General features: G+C 35.4%; 1 pseudogene; it reads right to left on the bottom strand.

Annotated features, from left to right (window-relative positions):
- Positions 1 to 14763: 14763 nt before the first annotated feature.
- LOC134368120 (TLR adapter interacting with SLC15A4 on the lysosome-like) lies at positions 14764 to 15686 on the bottom strand (annotated as a pseudogene).
- Positions 15687 to 16730: the final 1044 nt, after the last annotated feature.

Below are 16730 nucleotides of genomic sequence, written 5' to 3'. Positions count from 1 at the left end.
CTTGTCTGCGATGGTTAAGCCTATAAAAGACTTTTCAGAGGGCACTTTGAATATTTATTTTCAGGGCGGAAAGTTATAAGAGCAGTAGTTCTACAAAAAAATATTTTTTTCACCAGTTAGGTTATAAAACACCACAATACACAACTGAAAGTTTACTCATCAAGAACTTTAAAAATAAAAATACAATAAAATAACTACTATAATGGATGAATGATTTAGACCTTCAGCAGCTCAAAAGCAATATACTTTAGGTATTTTAAATATTATTTGTCCCTTTCTTCTGCTTTTATTTTTCATCTTCAGTGTTAGTTGGATTTTTGAGGTGACCTGATTTAGTTTCTTTCTCTTTCTTGTTTGCGTATTGGTTTTAACGGTGGGTTTTGCCCTTTCTTGTAAATCCATGATCCATCCAGTAGTCCCACTACTGGGCATATATCCAAAGAAATGGAAATCACCATGCTGAAGGGATACCTGCACTCCCATGCTCACTGCAGCTCTATTTACAATAGCCAAAATATGGAACCAATCTAAATGTCCATCAACATATGACTGGATAAGGAAAATGCAGTATGTATACACAATGGAATATGACTCAGCCATAAAAAAGAATGAAATTCTTCCATTTGCAGCAACATGGATGAGTCTGGAGAAAATTATGTTAAGTGAAATAAGCCAGACAAGGAAAGAGAAATACTGCATGTTCTCACTTATAACTGAGTGCTAAGGAAGGAAGTAAGGAAGGAAGGAAGGCAGGAAGGAAGGAAGGAAGGAAGGAAGGAAGACAGACAGACAAGACCTAAACAATTCCTTAAACTTTCAGAATACTTGAGATGGATGTGAGGCAAGGAGTGGTGGGGAGGGATAGGTTGGGTAAAGGATATAAAGAAAAATCACGATTTGTAATAACAATATGCTTATAAAGCAGTATACTGAAAAGTATAACCTCCTAAAATCTTTTTTTTTCTTTTTCATGAAATTACTCTACAATTTAGCCCAAACATCAATGAACAACACTAATGCTGTCTATATAATGTGCTCTCTTGATATTATCACTATCACTCTAGTCTAAAAGTGAAAGTACAAAAGAATATTCATAATTGTAAAACAACAGCAAGCCAAACGAAGAATTTCAGGAGTGCCCAGTGTAAGCTGGCCTTAAAATTGTGACCTCTCATTGTAATAAATTGAAATAGACTATACCCAGAGGATGAACAGCAGTAAATAAGCTTAAAAATTGCACCTGCATTTCAGAGTCTGCACAGATTCTGGTCTTTCCTATGAAAATGCTGTATGATGAATTCTGAAAAGCAAGGATGAATGACACTGTATTCATCTATATCCATCAATATTGGGTCTCCCAACTTCTCACATAGGCCCACTATCTTTTAAGGAAAAAATATTAAACTGTCTTGAATTGTTTTCTTCTTGTTTAATGTGTCTTAATCTTGTCTTCCCACTGAGAATATAAACCTCTCTGGGATAGAGGCATCCTTCTGTATCATTTACTTCCCTCCTCCAATATTCATTGTTCATGGGTACAGGTGAAGGAAAAAAGGTGACTTTCAGCAAGTCACTTATCCTTTCTGACAGTATGCTTCCCTATCTTTATAGTAAAGGAGTTGTTCTAGATCAGAGATTCTTCACCATTTGTCTGTATCAGAGGCTATTTGTCTAAGCCTAAACCCCAGAGTCAAATCTGGTAGATCTGGGGCAATGACCAAGAAAAATTTATTTCAGAGAAGTTCCTAATGTGGTTTTGAAACAGACCTCAAGTTGAGAAATGGGTGTAAGAAATCGAGCACTCCACAAACATGTTATTTCTCCTTAGACCATATAAAATGTCCAGTCCTTCTCGAGATTGTTTTGAGTCTAGGGCTCCTCACACTGGCTAGTTCAGCCACTGTTCTACATTAGTCAGCTATCAGATCTCACAATCTGGTCCATCCGGATCTCTAAATGTAAGAAGTAATGAGATTTATATTGTTCTCCTTTGTTTGAACATTAGCATTACTGAAGTGGGTATCCTATACATGCTTATACATTAAGGAGCAGGAGAGAAGAAAGCAAATATCTTTAACCACTTATTTAAACAAATATTGGCACTTAGACTCATCTTCAACAGAATTTCTTTCGTTTTAGGGAGATTCTCTACTCACTGCATTTCAGTGTCCTTTCCATTTTATGAACTTTCTGTTGCCCATGTTGATTATTTCCTCATCATTGCCCAGTCAGCAAAACTAAACAAGTAGGAAAATCATCATATCCAAAGTTTTTACTTCTCCTTGAGAGGAAGTCCCCCCCCAAAAAAAAAATAGAATAGATTTACAAAATACATGGTGTATCAACCTTTATTCTTAATGGATCTGGGAATGAGGATGAGAAACCATGAGTGACCACCAGCGGTTGTGTGACAGCTGACACCTGTGATGGCTGGAGGCCCTAAGCAGCAGTTTATGGCATCATTTGGAAGCAGGATTTGCCACTATACTCTGGTCTTCTGATTCCCAGTCCAGTTTCCTTTCCCCTTTTAAAACCAAAGTACCAGGCTTCTACATTAACTGGACTGGAAATCAGAAGGCCAGGATATCTTCCCTTCTCTTTGGGAATCTTTATTTTGGGGGGGGGGGGGCGTTGCTGGACGGTACGGGATTGAACACCGCACCTTGGTGTTATCAGCACCATATTCTAACCAACTGAGCTAACCAGCCAGCCCTAGTTCCCTAGAATTTTAAGGGTGAAAATTTGTCTAGATTATTTCCATGGGACTTTAAATTAACAATATCCTAGAACTCTTTAATATCAAAGATTAGAAAGCAAAGATCTTTCCTTTGGTTGCCTGTGCTTTTGGGGTCATATTCATGAAATCTGTACCCAATCCTACTACCTGGAATGTTTCCCCTATGTTTTCTTCAAGGCGTTTTATTGTTTCAGGGTGTATATTTAATTCTTTAATCCATTTTGAATTGATTTTCGTATGTGGGGAGAGGGATGGGTCTAGATTCATTCTTCTGCATATAGATATCCAGTTTTCCCAGCACCATTTGCCGAAGAGGCAGTGTCTTACCCAGTATGCAGACTTGGTGCCTTTGTCAAAGATCAGATGGCTGCAGGTGTATGGGTTGATTTCTGGATTCTCTATTCTATTCCATTGATCTGAAATGGGACTATATCAAACTAAAAAGCTACTGCACAGCAAAAGAAACAATTAACAGAGTTAAAAGAAAAGCAACAGAGTGGGAGAAAATATTTGCAAAATACACAACTGACAAAGGATTAATATCCAGAATATACAAGGAACTCAAACAACTTTATAGCAAAAAAAAAGTAACCCAATTAAAAAATGGGCAAAGGAGCTGAACAGGCATTTCTCAAAGGAAGATATACAAATGGTGAATAGACACTTGAAAAAATGCTCAACATTACACAGTATTTGGGAAATGCAAATCAAAACCACACTGAGATACCATCTCACTGCAGTTAGGATGGCTGATATCCAAAAGAATGAGAATTTAAATGCTGGCAAGGTTGTGAAGAAAAATGAACCCTCCTACACTGTTGTTGGGACTGAAAAATGGTGCAGCCTTTATGGAAAATGGTTTGGAGGCTCCTCAAACAATTACAGATAGATCTACCACATTGATCCAGCTATTCCCTGCTGGGAATATACGCAGAGGAATGGAAATCATCATGTTGAAGTGATACCTGTACTCCAGTGTTCATTGCAGCACTATTTTACAATAGCCAAGAGTTGGAACCAGCCCAAATGTCCATCATCAGATGAGTGGATATGGAAAATGTGGTATATCTACACAATAGAATTCTACTCTGCTACAGAAAAGAATGAAATACTACCATCTGCAGCAATATAGATGGACTTAGAAAAATTATATAAGTGAAGTAAGTCAGGCATAGAACGAGAAATACCACATGTTCTCACTTATTTGTGGGAGCTAAAAATAAATAAATAAATACACAAACAAACAGGACAGGGGCAGGGGAGAAGACACAACAATCATAATTCCTTGAGGTTGTTAAGACAAATGAACAGATATGATGTTGATGGGTAGGAGGGGGGAGGAGGAGGGGGGCGGGAAGAATTGGTAAAGGGACATGAAAATCAACTACATTGTATATTGGTAAAATAAAATAAAATAAAAAGAAAGCAAAGATCTTTCAAAAGCTCATGATGAATACCTCCTTAATTTTTCCTCTACGAGATCTTCTGCTATTATTGTCATATATTCCTAATAGCCCTCTGCCTCCATCTCTCTGAGCCTCAAGCCATAAGACTCTACCTAAGGAAGGAGCACTAGCTACTATGTATAAAATGGCACCGTCACCCCCACAGGATGGACTTAAGATCTAAGCAGATGCAGGGTTACCTAGGTAATAAAATTTTGAGAAACTGACATGGGAAGCTCGAATTTTCATACATATTTTTCTCATCAACACATAGAACATTCTCCAGGATAGACCACATGCTAGGTCACAAAACAAGTCTCAGCAAATTTTTAAAAAATGAAATCATTCCAAGTATCTTTTCAGACCACAATGGATTAAAACTGTAAATCAATAATAATCAAAACTCTGGAAACCATACAAGTACATGGAAACTAAATAACAGACTCCAGAAGGACCTACGGGTACAAGAAGTAATTAAATACAAAATCAAAAAATTTCTTAAAACTAATGAAAATAAAGATACATCATACCAAAACCTGTGTGATGCTGCAAAAGTAGTACTAAGAGGGAAATTATTGCAATAAACTCCAAATAAATACCTAACACTACACCTTGAAGAACTAGAAAAACAACAACAATCCAATCCCAAAAGTAAAAGAAAGAAAGAAATAATTAAAATCAGAGCAGAACTAAATGAAATAGAGACCCAAAAAACAATACAAAAGATCAATGAAACAAAAAGTTGGTTTATGAAGAAGATAAATAACAGAGAAAACATTAGCTAGATTAACAAAAAAAAAACAAAAAAGACCCAAATAAGATAAATCAGAAATGAAAAGGGACACATTACAACTGATACCACAGAAATATGAAGAATCATTAGAGATTACTGTAAACAACTGTATGCCAATAAATATGAAAAACAGGAGGAAATGAATAAATTTCTGGACACATACAAAATACCAGGACTGAACCAACAAGAAAGAGAAAACCTGAACAGACCAATAACAGGCAAGGAGATTGAGGCAGTACTCTGTAATCTTCCAACAAAGAAAATCCCAGGACTGGATGGTTTTACAGTTGAATTCTACCAAATATTTAAAGAAGAATTAATACAATTTCTCTTCAAATTATTTCAAAAAATTGAAACAGAAGCCATTTTCCCAACCTTATTCTATGTGGCCACCATCACTCAAAATCAGAGATACAACAAAAAAAGAAAATTGCAGGCCAATACCCTTGTTGAACATAGATACAAAACTCCTCAACAAAATATTAGCAATCAGTATACAGCAAGATATCAAAAAAAATATACACCGTGAACAAGTGTGATTCATCCCACAGATGCAAGGAAGGATCAACACATGCAAGTCAATAAATGTGATACACCACATCAACAAAATCAAGAACAAAAATTATAAATGCAGAAAAAGCATTTGACAAAATTCAACATAACTTCATGATAAAAACTCTAAGCAAATTAAGTATAGAAGGAAATTATCTCAGCACAATAAAAGCCATTTATGAAAAACCAATCGCCAATATCATCCTGAATGGGGAAAAGTTTTTCCAATAAAAACAGGAACAAGACAAGGATATCCACTCTTACCACTCCTATTTAACATAGTATTGGAAATACTAGCCAGAGCAATTGGAGAAGAGAAGGAAATAAAGGGCATCCAGATTGGAAAGGATGAAGTCAAGCTGTCCCTCTTTGCAGATGACATGATCCTATATATTGAACAGCTTATAGTTTCTATAAAAAAAACTCCTAGAGTTGATAAATGATTTCAGCAAAGTTGCAGGATACAAAATCAACATACAAAAATCAGTAGCATTTCTATACTCCAACAATTAACATGCAGAAAAAGAAATCAAGAAAGCTAGCCCATTTACAATAGCCACCAAAAAAAATAAAATACTTAGAAATAAAGCTGACCAAGGATGTGAAAAATCCCTATGAAGAGAAGTACAAACCACTGTTGAGAGAAATTAAAGAGGACACAAAAAGATGGAAAGATATCCCATGTTCTTGGACTGGAAGAATTAACATTGTGAAAATGTCCATATTACCTAAAGTGATCTACATATTCAATGCAATCCCCATGAAAATTCCAATGACTTTTTTCTCTGAGATGGAAAAAGCTATCCAGACATTTACATGGAACAACAAAAGACCATGCATAGCAAAGCAATCCTGGGCAAAAAAAATAAAGCTGGAGGCATAACACTACCTGATTTTAAACTATATTACAAAGCTATAATAACCAAAACAGCATGGTACTGGCATAAAAATAGACACACAGATCAATGGAATAGAATAGAGAACCCAGAAATCAATCTATATGCCTACAGCCATCTGACCTTTGACAAAGGCACCAAGTCTGCACACTTGGGAAGAGACTGCCTTTTCAACAAGTGGTGCTGGGAAAACTGGATACTCATACGTAGGAGAAAAAAATTAGACCCATACCTTTCACCATATACCAAAATCAACTCAAAATGGATTAAAGAATTAAATATACATCCTGAAACAATAAAACTCCTCAAGCAAAACGTAGGGGAAACACTCCAGGAAGTAGCATTGTGTACAGAATTCATGAATAGGACCCAAAAAGCACAGGCAACTAAAGGTAAAATAAACAAATGGGATTATATCAAACTAAAAAGCTTCTGCACAACAAAAGAAACAATCAACAGAGTAAAAAAAACAACCAACAGAGTGGGAGAAAATATTTGCAAAATATACATCGGACAAAGGATTAATATCCAGAATATACAAGGAACTCAAACAACTCTACAGCAAAAAAAAAAAAAAAGTAATAACATTTTTAAATATAAGAATGTAAATGGAAAAATGTTAAAAATAAAGCAGTACAGACAAAAATAGAAATAAAATTAATTAGTTAGTTAGTTAATTAAAAAATAGTAACAATCTTTGTTTTAAATGTATTATCCTGGATATTTTTTAAATGTATTTATTAAGTTCTGAAAACATAGCTGTGCTATTTATTTCTATTAATATCTAGTAAATAAATTGCATGCATATAATATACATAATAAAAATAATACAAATCTTTTCGTGAACTTTTTGATGTACTCTCATTTATCTCATTTCATCCAGTGTATCCAAAATAATATCATTTCAACATATAATACATATTAAAATATTATTGAGATTAAAAAAAGAAGAACTCTGATCCCCAATGTGGCAGTGTTGGGAGTTGAGCCCTAGTGGGAGGTATTTGGGTCATGGGAGTGGATCCCTCATGAATAGATTAATGCCCTATCTGGGGGTGGGTGAGTTCTCTCTCTATTAGTTCCTGAGAGAGCTGGCTATTAAAAAGAGCCTGGCACCTCTCCTTCCTCTCTCTCTTGCTTCCTCTCTCTCCACATGATCTCCTTGCACATGCTGCTGCCCTTCTGCTTCCCTCCATGAGTGGAAGCAGCCTGAGGCCCATATCAGATGCATTTGCTCCAGAATCACAAGCCAAATAAACTCTTTGTAAATTACCCAGTCTCAAGAATCTGGTTATAGCAACACAAAAATGGACTGATACGGAAGCATTGAGCTTAAATTTCCTTCCCTATCAGAAATATCATTTTAAATCAAAATGTTATGAAGTTTCTCAAGCATTTGGAAAAAGCCAGGCAAATCTTCTTCATATAATACATCCCTGTATAACGCAAAAGTGTTCCTCCCAGAAGTAAACAGTAACAGCTTGGGTGAATTCTCATACCTTATTTTACTTTCAGATGGTCCTGTTAAATGATCAGAAGGGATTTATCACAAGCATTAATTAGGTTGGCCAAAAAGAAATCTTTCCCCCATCCTGACTTTGAACATGATTGGTTAATTTGTTAGAATCGTACTGATGCCTTATAAAAGGGCCTCATATTAGCAGAATATTTTATCACTTATCAAGTCTTTTCACCTCTCTTTAACCCCCATAAAAGTACTATGATATTGTTGGGGCAAGTGTTGCTATCCTCATTTACCAAATAAGGACACTGAGACTGAGGGAAGCAAAGTACTTTGTTAGGCAGTTAGTGAGCGGCTGAGTTGAAACTTTACTAAAACACAAATCTTCTTATTCTAAATCCCTTGCTCTGTCTAGCTCTATTCCCACCTGTTTCACTGAATGATTTACTTATGTAACAGGATTGAAACAGGGATATTTGGACACGCTTACCACAGGAGAAAAGCTCTGCTAGGCTACAGAGACAAGTCTCTTTCCCCAACTCTCCTTCAAGGTAGTAACTCTATAAAATGGTACCTTCTATTTACAGATTCCAGAATTTTTGGTCTTTTTTCCATTTATTGGGTTCCTCAATTCTCCACCCACTGTCTTTATGTTCTGCTCCACTGCTCCCTCTCTACTTTTTACATTCTCTCTGTTTTTATAATCAACCTGGAAAAAGTAAAGGGAAGTGCTTAAGTTAGGGTTTCCAGATAAAATACAGGATGCCCATTTAAATCTGAATTGCAGGGAGTTCCGGTCAAGATGGCAGAATAGACGGTCCCTAGCATCACTCTCTCCCACAAATCAACCAATTTACAACTATAAAAATGTAACAATAGCCAAGCTTGGGCCTCTGGAGTTCAGGGGAAGAGGAGGAGAGACCTATGGAGTTCATGAAGGGGGAGAAGCCACATCCAGGCACACTGCCAGCACCTTGGGGACCCTGCCTAGAGGGTTGGGAACAAGAAGCTGGGGTCTGAAGGAGCATGCCAAAAACATCACCTACATGTGGGTGGCCTACCACAACCACCACAGTAATCACGGCTGCCATGAAAGTGGCTAGACATCACAACTATAACACAGATGGTCTGCCAGCCACAGGAGTGCATTGACACAAGGAGAGTCACCAGCAGAGACCAAAGAAAAGAAGAGGATGTCTCTCTACACAAAGCCCATTACAGAGTGATAGAAGAAGCATCTGCCCTATGATAATATTTGGAGACCTGAACACACCCCTCAGCATTGGACAGATCATCTAGGCAACAAATCAACAGAGTAACCATTACTCTTTCAGAGGGAGAGAAGAAATCAGTGGTTGGAGGAGGGAGAGAGGGGGATGGGGAGAGATTGGACAAGGGGCATAAAGAATAAGTACAATTTGTAACAATATACATACTAGTAATATTGATTTGATCAACATATGTCAACATTGAATCCCCAAAATATGTATAATCAATTATGATTCAATTAAAAAAAATAATTAATAAATAAATAAATAAATTTTAATTGCAGATAAACAATAATGTTTTAGCATTAGTGTGTCCCAAATATTGCATGGGGACATATTTTATACTAAAAAGTAATTTGTATCTGAAATTCAAATTTAACTGGTCATCCTATATTTCTATTTGATAAATCTGGCAACCCTAGATCAACTGCACAGGCTCTGATGTCAAAATTACTTCATTTGAATACTGACTCTGACCAGTTGTATAATCTTAGGCTATTTTTTTTAACTTCTCTGAAGTTTAATTTTCTCCTGCCTAAAACCGAGATAATAATAAAATAAGACTGTTGAAAGAAAAAAAATAGGATGCTGTGAATAAAGCTCTTAGCAGAATGCCTACCATACAATAAATACTCGAAATGGTAACTATCATTGAATGATAATGACTAATATCAGCATGTTCCCTGTTAGGTAGACAGGCATTTAATAGGTAATAAAATCTTCAGTTAATGGATAAAGCTCTTTGATAAAAATTTAGGAATTTTTACAGTTAAACTTTAACTCCTCAGTGTCTGAAACAGAAATAAGTTTTGTTATGAAGTAGAATGTACTATCAGTAGTTTTGAAGTCTGGAATGACATACGAGTATGAAGCAGGAATAATATAAAGTAGAATGTTCGGTGTAAACAACGTCCAATACCCAAAATGTGGTTCTCTCAGATTATTTAATGTCTCTGGTCAATCAATTTGGTCAACAGGTGTCAGACAATAAATAATTCTATATGTCAGCTTGTTTCTGTAGAGTACATCAAGAAGCACGTGACCTTAGAGAAGTACACAGTAATAAAGACTTAAAACAAAGCAAGAGAAAGTCAAAGAAGGTGACTAAAAGTGAGGAAGGTCCAGCCAAAGGTTTGAGGTTCAGGAATAGGTCATCATTTACTTAGAACTGTAAGAGAAAAGCGAGCCCCGAGTCTAGCAATAATAGTGTTACTCAGCATGTTTTTGGAACAGGAATCTCAACACTGAAGCAGATACAAGCAAAAGCGAAAGTCAAAATATTTAAAAACTTATATGGGACAGAAAGTGCCACAGGTAGTATTGGAGCTGGCTACTAGAGGCTCCTTTTTTTTTTTCGTTTAGTTGCTGGATCATGAAAAAATACAAGGAACCAGAGGGAGGGGCCAGAGTGTCCAGGGTGGTCATGATGGGAGGACTTGGAGAGTTGGAGGCAACAGCTTCATACCAGCTGGCATGGAAATACTTAACATGTTAATAATAGCTAGAGCCACACTGGTGGATATCAACTAAATAGCATTCCTGGATACAAGACTCAGACTAGTTTATGAGCAGGCCAAGCAGGCAGAGCTACTAGCCTGGAATGTGTAGGCAAGCATGCTTGTACTTTTTATGGCCCCAAAGTTAGACCGTGATGGTTTACTATTGCTCTCTGATTCCACATCAGCTAGACTGCAAGCTTAGTGAAAAGCAGGAAGTGTATCAATTTTGTTCAACATTTAGCCCTATCACTATCCCGGTGCTCACTAAATATTTGTTTAACAAATGATGAGCCAAGTAGTTTTTCTTAGTACCTAGAATGTCCTGAGGATATGACTCTCAGGAAGACAGAAAGCTCTGAGAACTCACTCTGGTTTTAAACTGGCATTGGAAGTCTGCTCCTGACTCATGCTGGTCCCATATCATTAGAACCCTTATAAATAAATTCCTGAGTTTTTCCTAAGGAGAAGACTACAAGGGTGTTCTACAATTACATGGCTTCCCTAAAGTATAGTGGAACCCTTAAAGGCCAGGGGCAGAACTATACAAATCCTTAGTATCCTAACCTGTTCCTTAAACTCTTTCAATTTTACTGAAAGTTTATTTAGCAGAAATTGGTTCAGTTTACAATTAACTGTAGAGAGAAATAAATTTCAGGAAATAATCTAGCTATGAACTTTAGTCACTCTCAGGTAAAACCAAGGTCTCTGACAATGTACGTTTCTCACGATAAACTGTCTCCACTCATTTGGAGAAGTAAAAACCAGAACTATATTGCAATTTGGTTAGCTACAAAGTCCTCAGCTTTAAATAGAAATAGCAGAACAACTCAAAAAATTAGCTTCCACAACAATGATTCTGTATTTTTTAAGTTGAAGTCGAAATACTTAATTTAGTTCTCATCATTTTTATAGACACGTTCTTAAATATAATTATGTTCTTAAATATAATTATGTAAAGGCTATTTCATAAAACTCCAACAAGTGATACTGTGCACTGTAACAAATACTAAACCAACAAATAATAATATCAGCTTTACAAATTTCTAGGAGGCCTTGAGGAAAAGAACAAGACAACACTACAAAAGTCCCAAATTTCCCTTTAGGCATTTTTTAAAAGAACAGTTATCTCTATTTTAACATTATGAGAAGATTTTTTTGCCATCTTTTTTTTTTTTTTTTGCTTTCAAATATTATTTTGTTTTTCATGATTTTCAAACATCTATAGCTGATTGGCTAATTTTCCACGCAAATGACTAGTCATAAAAACATTAAATCACTTTTAATCTGATTGAATGAATATCTGCTGACACTAACTTGTTGATAATTCCTTCCTGTATTGATTTAAAACAATTGCCCACTTTACTGCACAATTATTTCAGTTTATTTCACATACTAATCCTCATCAAGCTACCCCTCCACCCTACATCCAAGCACACATTATGTAGCAATGCTATGTTAGCCAGGTTTATCTCTTAAAAGGAAAACAAATTCATGGTATTTGACAGTATATATACAATTATATATTCATTCTACTCCTGCCCCCAAAGCAGAAACTATTTACCTTGTTTCTCCACTTCCACAAACCAGTTTTAATAAGACCCAGAAAGCCTGCTTACAACTTTTGTTTTTCTCTCAGTGTTAGGTCCGGCCTTAAGAACATCAGGGAGACTGGCTTCTTCTGCGGAATAACCCATGAGACAGATCAAGCCTGAAAATAGCAGGAGTTCAATAAAGACTCTATCCCTTGATTAGACTTTGATGTTTCAAGGACGCTCCTGACAGAAAGTTACCTGAGACTGGGTCAAACCCACTTTGGACCCTACAATAGTGACCTAGAATCCAAAGATGGGATATAAATTAAACTGAACTATACAGGCAGAAAGCAGTACTGTATTGGGCATTATTCTCCATCTCCTCAACTTCTTCCCTGTGAAGAAACATAATGATCCTCCCCAACTACCAAATTTCCCATTCTCATAGATACACGAAACTAATACTTTCAACTCCTGCAAAATTGAGACAGAAATTCATTATTCCATACATTTCAAAAATGTTTTGAAAGGTTATATAAGTGATACTCATGGTAAAAAAAGGAATGACGAGTGACCACTTAAAGCCAAGCTATGCTAAATCACAACCTCATGTGCATATTTCATTCAAGCATTGAAGTCAGAAGGTATGGGGTCAGGACAAAAGCAATACTAAACTCATCATCTCCTCTTATTTAAGTATTGCATTAAATTTTTAGACCATTTTAAACATAAGTGAGTATCTTTAGATAATAAGCATTTTGATGATATAGACAAGAGGGGGAAATTTAAAATCTGACAGTATAATTAACTGCATATCTAAATTTGATACAAGTAAATACTGCTGATTTTTTTATAATACTATGGAGTTGCAACACTATTTATAAATATATCTGCTTCATGAATAAAGTATTAATACATATCATTATACCTAAAAAAAACTATTCACACCAGTAATGTTGCCCAATGACATTTAATTCACTTTAGAAAAGATAAAGTTTAACATCAATAGTTTGTAATTTTAGTAACTCTTGTATTAAAACACAGGAATTTACCAATATAGAAGACAATACATACACAACTTTTTTTCAATCTCTACAAGACACTAGGTCAGTTTTTCCAAAACTCTTACCCATTGTCTCTTCAGAATCAAGTGACTGAATGATTGAAATTGATTAAAAGGATTATGGGAGAGGATGATGGGGAAAGGAGTGATGAAGAGAAAAACAGAAGACAGAGGGCATTTATTCTTAGATTATAGAAATTTGAAGATGGTGAAAATAAACTAAGAAATGTGTGATCAAAAAGAACAAGCTGTGAGGGCACTGAGGTGACTCATTTTATAAACCTTACTCAAAGACCAAAGAGATAATTGGAAGGGAATGTGATTACTAAAGCAAAAAATCTTATTAATATACAATGCAATCATAACAATTCTATAACAGAAATTCATGCCTTTTATTTTACAAATAAAAGTGCATGCCAGTAGTTTTACAATTTCTAGAAGAAGTGTGAGTTGTTAAGTATGGGGTCTTGTTTCCAAGTCTGCAATAAACCATACCATTCCTTTAGACTTATTGTTAACTTATTTAATTTAGATTCCAAAATTTTTGTAACATCTTGCTGAGTTTTATTCTAAGCTAGGATCATGATCGAGGATAATCTGAGAAGTATAAAAAGTTGCCAAGAGACCCTCTTCATTTCTAGATGGTGGTTCTCTGTGCACTTTGTACACTTTACCGGCATGCTTTCCTTCCTCCCATCCCTGAAAACAACCAGGTATAACATAGTGACATAAAAAAGTTGATGCTTGTCCCAAGAAAGTTCAAAAACATCATGTTTTAATACACATGGGACTGGAAAATCCTCCATTTTTTTAAAGCCCTCCCTCCATATTTTTTAAAACATCATTTAAATACTACTTTTATTCAAAGTATTTCCTTATATATGCCTCCATACCCAATCTTGAGATAGACAGATGAGAGTACTTCAAAAAGCTTGTGGGGAAATACAATTAAAAGATAATATGAATCTTTCCATGAACTTTTTGAAGTACCCTTGTAGATTTTACACACATACACATGTGCGCACACACACACACACACACCGTAATGTTCTGTAGGCTATTCTAATTGTCAGCGTAAAAGATCCTATGTGTTGAATATAAAAGGCATTTAAGTAGTACTCATATATCTTTAAGCGTTTTTGTGGAGAAATAAATGTCCCTCTCTGATATAGCTTCTAGTGGTACTTTTATTAGCTTAGAGCAATAGTCCATGCCTCAACCCACTTTTGTGGTAAATAAAGCTGAGTGACAGTGAGGTAATCAATCTGGGGTGGCAATTAGATAGGTAAGTACATACAAACTTGAATGTGGCAACCATTAAAAATGTCAAGATAGCAAGAAAGTACAGTCATAAAGTTCAGTTATTACAGTCTCTTACAAGAATTCAGATATACCATGGGTTAAGTAATTTCTCAAAAAATGTAATAACCACACCCCAAATAAGGCCTGATGTGACATAAGCCAAAGAAAATGGTTGTTTCTGCAGTCTATTAAGTCAGTCCAACCAACATGGTTCCTACTTTAGATGTGATACAAGTTCCCTACTTGTTTGGTTTGATATTTGTATGTTCGGAGTGCTGAATTCAGAACTGTTTCCATGGGAAACTTTATGGAGATTACATAGTGCTAAAGAATGTAGGAGAGCTTCCCGAGCTTTTGATGCTTCTATGTTTTGGTCTTGAGAGATCTGAAGGCTAATCAGATTTACATTATTCATTAGCAAATTGGAAGCCATAAGATTGGTTATGGAGCAGCACCTGGTAAGATTTTCCTCCAAAAATTGTTTGTAGAGTTCGAACACCTTTTTTTCCATATAACTATTAAGCATAGAATTAGAGAGGGGCTGCCTATGAAACAATACACTTTGTTCTTGGATTTCATCCCCATTCAATACCTTTGAGGCAGGTAGTTTTTCTAGAGGCTCAATGATAGAATGACCCAATGGTATATCCACCGAAAGTAAGAGGGACCATTAAAAACATCATCATGTGTGTGTTCCACAAAGCAGCCCGAATCATACACGTTCCCCACATGGTCACCTCCAATCTGTAGGTCAGGATAACTCTGGCAAATACTTGTACATGACCAGGATCGATATAAATCCAGCTGTTTTTCATCATGTTATTCTCTCCTCGGAATGGGCAACGCAACAGAAACATTTCCTGGAAGAGGTGTACCTCTGCATTTCAATACAGTTATCTCATCCACAGGTTTTATTTGATTTGTATCATTACTTTGCTCTGTTAAACTTTCTTTCATAACCTTTTCTTGATTTTCCATCTTAGTAGGAGAAAGTAAATTGTCTTCTATATCTAAAAGCTTCTTTTTCCAAGTTACCTTTTCATCACTTGAAGTCTTCATACGTGTAAGTGGTTTGCAAAATTTTGTATGTTTCTGTTCTTTGTATAGGAGATTAATTAGGAAGGCTTCTCCAAGCATTTTATTAGACAAGTTTTCTAAAAAGAAGAGTGCAGTGTATTAGTATAATATAAAATAACTCATTAAAGCAATGTACATTAAATTTCAAATAAGGATTTATCTTCTACATGAAACAAAAGTGATTTAGGGAGGCAGTGTTGCTCAAAGGACAGAGAATAGGACCAGGAATAAGGTGACTCAGATTCTAGTTCTGCCATTAACTGTTTAACATCAGGTAGTTTATTTAATCATTTCTGGGTCTCAGTTTTCTCATTCATTAAATAATGAAAATAATGTAATACTTAGCCTACCTTTTTCACAGAGTTATTGTCAGGATAATATACCGTGCATGAGAAAGTGTTTTAAAAAGTACAAACTCATACAAATGTATAATTATTATATTCAACTGTCTTTAAGGATTTATTTAGAAATGATATATTCTCTATCTTCAGAGTCTACTTAAAATGAAGCCTGCTTCCAAGGAATTGGTTTTAACTGTGCTTTTAATTAATGTCATTTGAGCCACACACTGAAAAAAATTACTATACCATAGATGTACACAAGATGTGTAAATTTACATATAGTTTGGACTTATGCAAACTTTTTGATTTAAATATGAATATAGCCACTTTACTTTTTCAATAATGTAAATACAAACTGGTTCAAAAAATTCACCATCATTCTTCCTTTCTTTCTTTCGGACTCAAATCTTAGGTCCCTAACCTCTTATTTTGGTCTTTTGCATGATTGTTTAGTGCAATTTTAACACTCCTGAATCTTCTCTATAAACTCTACAATAAAGTGTGAAAGCAAAAAGAAGATTTGATTCAAGACAGAATTCTCCTCTTATAGGTCTATAGTGTCTGCTATATATGCTTCCAGGAAATCTATTTATTATCATATTTGAAGGCTTTTTGGAAGAAAATAAAACAACATGAATCCAAAAACATAATAATTAAGACTTACCTTTTTCAAATGTCAGGATACCTAACGATTTGGTCTTCTGAGATTCCAACAGTTCAAACACAGAAAAAGTCCCTCTTGGCTCGTTTGTTCCTCAGCTTT

The sequence above is a fragment of the Cynocephalus volans genome, chromosome X (assembly GCF_027409185.1).
Source record: "Cynocephalus volans isolate mCynVol1 chromosome X, mCynVol1.pri, whole genome shotgun sequence".
Lineage (NCBI taxonomy): Eukaryota > Metazoa > Chordata > Mammalia > Dermoptera > Cynocephalidae > Cynocephalus > Cynocephalus volans.
Note: the sequence above shows the minus strand (reverse complement) of the source record. Positions and strands in the feature narration are given on the sequence as shown.